We start from the raw sequence: 6,638 nt of genomic DNA, 5'->3' as shown, positions 1-6,638 counted from the left end.
GACCACACTTATGTGATTTAGTGTCATTTTTATACTAATGCCTCAGAGACGGGCTGGGCCAGCGATTCAGCCTTCTGCAGCATCCTGCTGTCCCCTGCGGTTTTCAGCGGGGCCAGCGTGTATGCCTGGTCCTTGCAGGCTTGACTCTCAGCTCTTCACAGTGGGGAAAAGGCACTGAGGAGTGAAATCTCTTCCCGAAGCGAATGTGTGCACCTGCCAGCCAGACGGCCGCACAACACAACCGGCAGCGGTCGGTCCTTCCAGGGCTCATCCCCCCCACAGACGGCGTCCATTCCTGACCATTAACACGCCTCACTAAATATTTCTGTTTCTTCCTCTCGAGGACCATGATGCCACTGTGTAGCATCCAACCTTCAGACCCACACGTGCATTTAGTGGGAACTCTAAGTCAGAGAAAGAAACGAGAAGCAAACGATTTGTCATCATTTCCCTCTGCCTCTCAGATAAACAGTAGTACAGCGCGGTGATCGGGAAGCCCAAGTGTTTCAACTGAAACGGTGGCTTGTAACTGCCACTGAGTGCGTGTGCGCGACGCCCCCGCTTCACACAAGCACTCTCCAGAGACGAGGGAATGCGCTCGGAACTGTCAGAGGGCACAGTTCTCTCCTTCATCCTTTCCATGCTCCTCCGAAGGTGCACCCTGCAGGTGACATTTGGAAATGGGAAGGGCACACGACTTGTGAAGGAGAGCCTACAGACATTTTTCCGTGAAAGTGCACTTCAACAAGCTAGCCACTGGATGTCACTGTTGTCACACAGATGGAAGCAAATACGGTTGATTCTTAGGAGGTGGAGTTGGGTGAAGGTGGCATCTGGGAGATGGCTTCAGGTCTGTAGCAACACATCTGTTCATAAATTAATTCAAATAAAAGACTTCTCAATGCAATCTAATTACCCTTCTTATTCTGCAGTTCGAAGAACATGGAATCATGCAGGTGTGTTTTGGAGATTCGTACTTGGGTTATTTTTTTCCTATATCATTACTCATTCATCTTCTTAAGAATTTAAGTTACAAAACCTAAAATACCGTCTTTTCCTTTTCTATTCCATTTGTTTTTCAGAACTTCTCAGTATATCCTCCTGTTTCTGAGCCTCCACAGTTTTGCCGAACCTGCTTAATGTCACTCAGGAACTGATTTTTCCCCCGTTGGTATATTTTACAAGTCTTGTGTTTTTTAAAAACTACTTTCGCAGTAAGCTGATCTAACTAAAGGAGAGGCAGAGTCCCCTGGGAGCAAGGGAACAGTCATTTATGTTCTTCGGCCACCACAGGCAGAGGCCGGGCCGTCGTGAGTGGTTCCTGGGAGACTTCTCTGCAGGCTCCCATGGTCAGGGGAGAAAGATGGCATGTCCACTGTCCCCTAGTCGCCATCTTCCTGCTCGCCCTCAGTAGCTCCTTAGCTAGCACTGCTTCTCCTCGTGATAGGGTGTCATGCGCCCTCCTGACACACGATGGTAGCCTGGACTCCTCATTCTTCCAAATGACGCATTTGAGGGGTGTCTCAGGCAGCACGCATGGTCTAAGGGCTCAGTCTCTGGGTAAGACAGGCCTGGGTTCTGATCCTGGCTATGCCACCTGGTATGAGTTTGGTTGTTTACTTAATCTCTCTGGCCTTTGCTTTTCCCATTTATGAAATGGGTATAATTATTCCTGTCTGGAAGATTTGTTGTAAAAATTAAGAGGTCCAAAGTACTTAGCACGGTATCTGGTATCTTTTAATTCTTAATTAAAGAGAATACTGTTAATATATCTGAACTATGCAGACGGTGTCAGGGTGTCAGCAGGTCTGAGGCCCAGTGAGAGTGGGCACGGGCCAGCCTCTTCCCCTCTGTGCTCAGAGAATGCAGGCCCACCTTGAGATATGGCAGGTCCAGTTCCAGACCACCACAATAAAGCGAGGGTCCCAATGAAGTGAATCGTAATCTTGTGCTGGTGGAGGGTCTTCAGTTTGCAAAAAATGCAGCATCTGTGAAGAGCAATAAGCAAAGTGCAATGAGACGAGGCATGCCTGTACTCAGGAATAACTGTAAACAGGTGTTTTGGGTAAACATTTAAAATGATTTTTATCATTTTTATTCCGAAGCTTGCTTTTTTACATCTATGCTGGATTTGGTCTTCAAAGGGTAAACATATGCAGTTCATGACTTGTGGGTCTTTATGATTTATTGTAGATAAAGCATTTTGACAAAATATAAAGGAAATATTCAGCTGTCAATTCTAGAAACAAATTTACATAGAGTATCGTGTCACCTCGCAGCACCGGGGCCGTGCTGGGCAGCCAGTAACTGTTAGGAGATGCCGTGAAAGCAACAAATCCGGAAGCAGAGAGGCCGCATCTACAGGCACACGGCGCCTTATTGCTTCACAGGTGTTGGCGTTTTCATGAACCGAAGGCAAGGCCCTCCCGCAGCGCGAAGACCACAGCTTGCTTTGCTGCAATCCCGCTTCATTACCGGGGCCTGGAGCCGAACCCGCGCTAGCCCTGGGGCGTGCCCGTCTCCGTGACCGACCGGATGCTCGGCACATCGGTCCAGCTTTCTTCAGTGTAACGTGCTCCTGTTACTTCTATGCGATGTGTGGGGAGTCGTGAGGGGGTGCAGAGCAGAAATCTTGCCGCCATTACGTCCTCAGGGCCTGGGACAGTGACTTCCACTCAGTAAGTGTTCCACAAATTCTGACCCCATGAATGAGAGAAAGGAGAGTCGCCCGGCTTGGGCTTGAAATTCTGGGCAAATCTTTCCTCAGGGTTGGAAGGTCATGTGTCAGTGTTCAGACACGTCATCAGAGAGGAAGAAATGGGCACTTTTGGGGCAGACAGCCATGGGAAAGCCTTGTTCTCTTGGGGAGCTTATCTCTGTGCTAAAAAGTGGGGAAATGCTCTGTAAAATTACAGGTTTTCCTTGGCGGGTAGTACGCTGCATTCGCTGAGTTCAAGCTTTTGACTCCGAGAACATGATTACTTTGAGTCCTCCAAGACACAGATGCCAAGGAGAGGTTACAAGTGCGAAGTTTGTGGGGAGCAGTGCCCGTGCTGGACGTTGGGAAAAAGAGGCTGTGGGGGTGTTGTTCCATGTTTTTCTGACGACACCATTGTGACAGGTGTGAGGCGAGGTCTCACTGTGGTTTTGATTTGCATTTCCCTGATTGTTGGCCACATGGAGCATCTTTTCAAGCACCTGCCGGCCGTTTGTATGTCTTATTAAGAAGAAAAGTCTATTTAAGTCCTCTTCCCATTTTTAATTCAATGTTTTTGGGGAGGGGTATTGAGTCGTATGAGTTCCTTATTGAGGATGGAATCGCCCTCATCAGGAGATGGTCCAAAATATTTTCCCCCATTCCGTAAGCCGTCTTTTCGTGTCGCTGATGGTTTCCTTCGTGGGCAGAAGCTTTTCGACTTGGTGTAGTCCTTGTTGTTTTCTTGCCTTCGTTCCCGGAGGTTTCGGTGTCAGATTCCAAAAGCTGTTGCCAGGACTCATCGTTGTCGAGTGCTTCTCCTCCTTCTTGTACCGTAGTCTGCAGTTGTTGGGTCTTAGATGTAAGTCTTTAGTCGATTTTGAGTTTACTTCGTAATTAGTTTAATTCACGTGAGTCTATCTCTTCTACCGGCCTCAGTGTGCCTTTTCTTCTGTGCTCCCCCAGGAGCTGTCGTCCCTCACCTGGAACCCAGGGCTCCAGGTGTGTTCTGGGTAGTTGTTCAAATTGACATTTCTGGGAGGGAGCGAGCTTAGAAGCCGACATCTCCCCTTTGCTGACAGTGCTTTTCATTTTAATTATATTTTGATTCCTGAATATACATGTGAAGAGTGTGAGCAGCCACACCCGGTTTGGTGTGATAACGAGGCGGACGTCTGCAGGTGCACCCCAGTGAGGGGCGCACCTGCCCAGTGCCGGAGCAGCCGGGGGCCCCTCTCGGGTCACAGCCGTGTCGCCTCGGTCTTCTGCCGTTCTTTGCTGTTTTGCTGGGCAGACTTATATCTTTGAGCGAAATATCGTTTATGTTGCCTCTTCTTGAATTTTGTGGATGACGTGACCCTCTTTCACGCCGTATGACAAGCTCAGTGCTTTCAGGGGCTGACGTAAGGGCCGCAGGTATTTTCGCTGATGTACAGCACTCGCTGTTCCAACGTATTTGTTCACGTCTCCATTCTGTCGTTGGTGGACGTTTGAGTGTTTCCATTCGTGGTTGCCATGAGCCACGGTCTGGGAGCTCTCTTGTCCTGGTCCCCTGTGGCACATGCATGAGTTTCTCCTGCTGGGAGTGTGCATGCCCCTCCCCCATCGCGCTCGGCGGTGGCACAGGTGGCTGCACTGACTGGGACCGGCCTGTCGTGCAGAAGTTTCCAAGAGTCAGCTTTGAAAGACCTGCTTTGTCAGAGGGATGATGACTGGAACTGGTCACTTAAGCACGAAACGCTTTTGGGTTGAAAACTGACAGTTTCAGGGACTCTTTCCGGTGAGGGGGTAAATTTAAAATGAATGCATTTTAAGACGATAAACTTTGAGAGACTTTCATTAAAGTTTAGAGGAGATTACAGCACAAATGCTCAGGAACAAAATTCCCCTTTCATGTCTAATACCAATTAATTCTTCTTTTCCGTTTCTAATTTCTCAGCCTACTCGGTTGCATTCATAGTGCAGCTACGATCTCTACCGGGTGATTATTTAAACCCACGGGGGAGAAGTGACCGAGCAGTAAACTTGCAAGTGTGAATCCCATTCACTCTTCATAGTAATAAATGGGATTTTGAAGCCCCCGGTGAGGCAAGGGAGAGTGGAAATCTCTGGGAAAAGAATAATCTAGAATTTAAAAAACCCACAACACATCTGTGAAGAAGGCCAAAGTCTATTTTCTTATCTTTACAAGAACACTTTGCGCTGTGGAATTAAGTGTCAAACGTTAGGGTGCAGAGCGCGCATGTTTAGAAAAATTCGGGAAAATTTTTCTCAATGTCGTGCTCTCCATCCTTTCAAGACTCGTGGGGTGTACTGACATGAACTGCATTGCGAATCACCTGGAATTGGTATTTTTAAATTTTCTTTAGTAGATATCTCTGAAAATGTTTTTATTTCATTTTATTATCTACTTAGCACGTCACCCTATTTAGTCACATGCATTGGTTGAATTTTTAAAAAGTTTCCTTTTGTCCCCTCTTATCTGACTGTATCAAGATCTTTCCTGGGGTCGGTAGAGAAAGGGAGAGGGATGCGAGAGGGAGAGGACATGGGCGGGAGGGAAGGAGAGGGGGAGGGAGAGACACAGGCAGATGGTGGGAGGGCCGCGTGCTCAGGGGTGACGGACGCCGTCCCCGGCAGGCAAGTTTCCAGTCACATGCTGGCAAGCATGGGGTCTCCAGGCGCTTCCCTGGAGGCGGGCAGGGGTCAGGACAGTTCACCGGTGTGAGGCAAAATTTACATCTCCGCTCTGCTGGGCCTGCAGTGCAGGGCAGCAAGGGTGGGGACAGTGAGGCAGGGCGGGCGCAGGGCAAGGCCGCGGTCGTGTGCTGCTGAGCTGGGTACCTCCGTGCAGTGACATGGGCGGTTGCTTAGCCACAGGACATTTTCAGAGAGGTCATCTGGAATCACTCGTCTTAGAAGACTCCATGTGTTTAGACACAGACACTGCGCATGGAGCCGCAGCCTCCCGCAGTGCTCAGCGCAGAGCGACTGCTCAGGCTGGAGGCCCAGGGGCCTGGCTGAGCCGCGGAGCCCGGGCGCGCAGCGGGCTGTGCCGCCCAGGTGAGTTCACGCAGCGACAAAATCACCTGGCGGCGCTTTTCTCTGAACGCGTCCCCACGGTTAAGGGACGCGCGACCGTATGTCAAATCATTGTATTATACACTTTAAATATATTACGGCTTTATTTGTCAACTTTATTCCTCTAAAGCTGAATAAAAGGAGTCCTTAAAATACAGAACACTGCTCTTTGGAAGAGCACGGTTGGCGTGCTTGACGCTTTTAAGCGATCCTTTCCTCCTGACTAGAGCGGAACACTGAATTTGTGCAATGGAGGTGCAGATCTGTGCCCAGGGTCCCTGCTGGTTGCCGTGGGGACATTCCCACTCTTCAGCGTCCCAGTTTTCTGTCGCCGCGTCTGCTCACGCGCCGCGCAGTGACGCGTCTCCCCTCCGGCAGCTGCCTGCTCGGCCCTGCGGCCTTCTTCATCACCGTTCTTCCTCATCTCAGATCACTAGCAGTCATACGCGGAGCGGCTTAGAGCCCGACGGGCTGACAGATGGCACTGCCGTCGGGGGAGCAGAGCATGACATTCAGAGACAGTGGGAAACTCAGAAAGCGATGTCCCTCTGCACGTTAGAACACGTGACCCAGAGAAGTTTACACATGCGACTGGTTCTCGGCGGCCAGCTCGGTCTCCTGGAGTCAGGCTCCGCCTCTGCTCTCCTCCCCTTCCTCACTGTCATGGACTTCAGTGACCGGAAGGAGCCAGGCTGCGGCTAACAAATGGTAAATTATGCTAAGCGAGCCGCGGGGACAGTATATAATCGCAGCCTTTGGACTTCCCCACTCCATCAGTGGAAAGGGACCGGGGGAGGTTAAGGCGTGAGCAGGCCCCTTAAGTCCAGGCCCCTTAAGTCCTCGGAGGCGCTAAATGCTTTGG

General features: G+C 50.1%; 1 long non-coding RNA gene across 4 annotated transcripts in view; it reads left to right on the top strand.

Moving 5' to 3' along the window:
- LOC112472578 overlaps window positions 1–6,638 on the top strand; it is a 109,075-nt gene that overhangs the window by 12,427 nt on the left and 90,010 nt on the right. Inside the window, exon 3 of one of the 4 annotated variants that reach the window (XR_003043658.1) lies at window positions 344–897. The exons of the other annotated variants lie outside the window; for them this stretch is intronic. This is a non-coding gene — a long non-coding RNA (uncharacterized LOC112472578). Of the gene's footprint in view, window positions 1–343; window positions 898–6,638 lie in introns of those variants that run through there. 4 annotated transcript variants of the gene reach the window in all.

This window comes from Pteropus alecto, unplaced genomic scaffold (assembly GCF_000325575.1).
Source record: "Pteropus alecto unplaced genomic scaffold, ASM32557v1 scaffold87, whole genome shotgun sequence".
NCBI lineage: Eukaryota > Metazoa > Chordata > Mammalia > Chiroptera > Pteropodidae > Pteropus > Pteropus alecto.
Note: the sequence above shows the minus strand (reverse complement) of the source record. Positions and strands in the feature narration are given on the sequence as shown.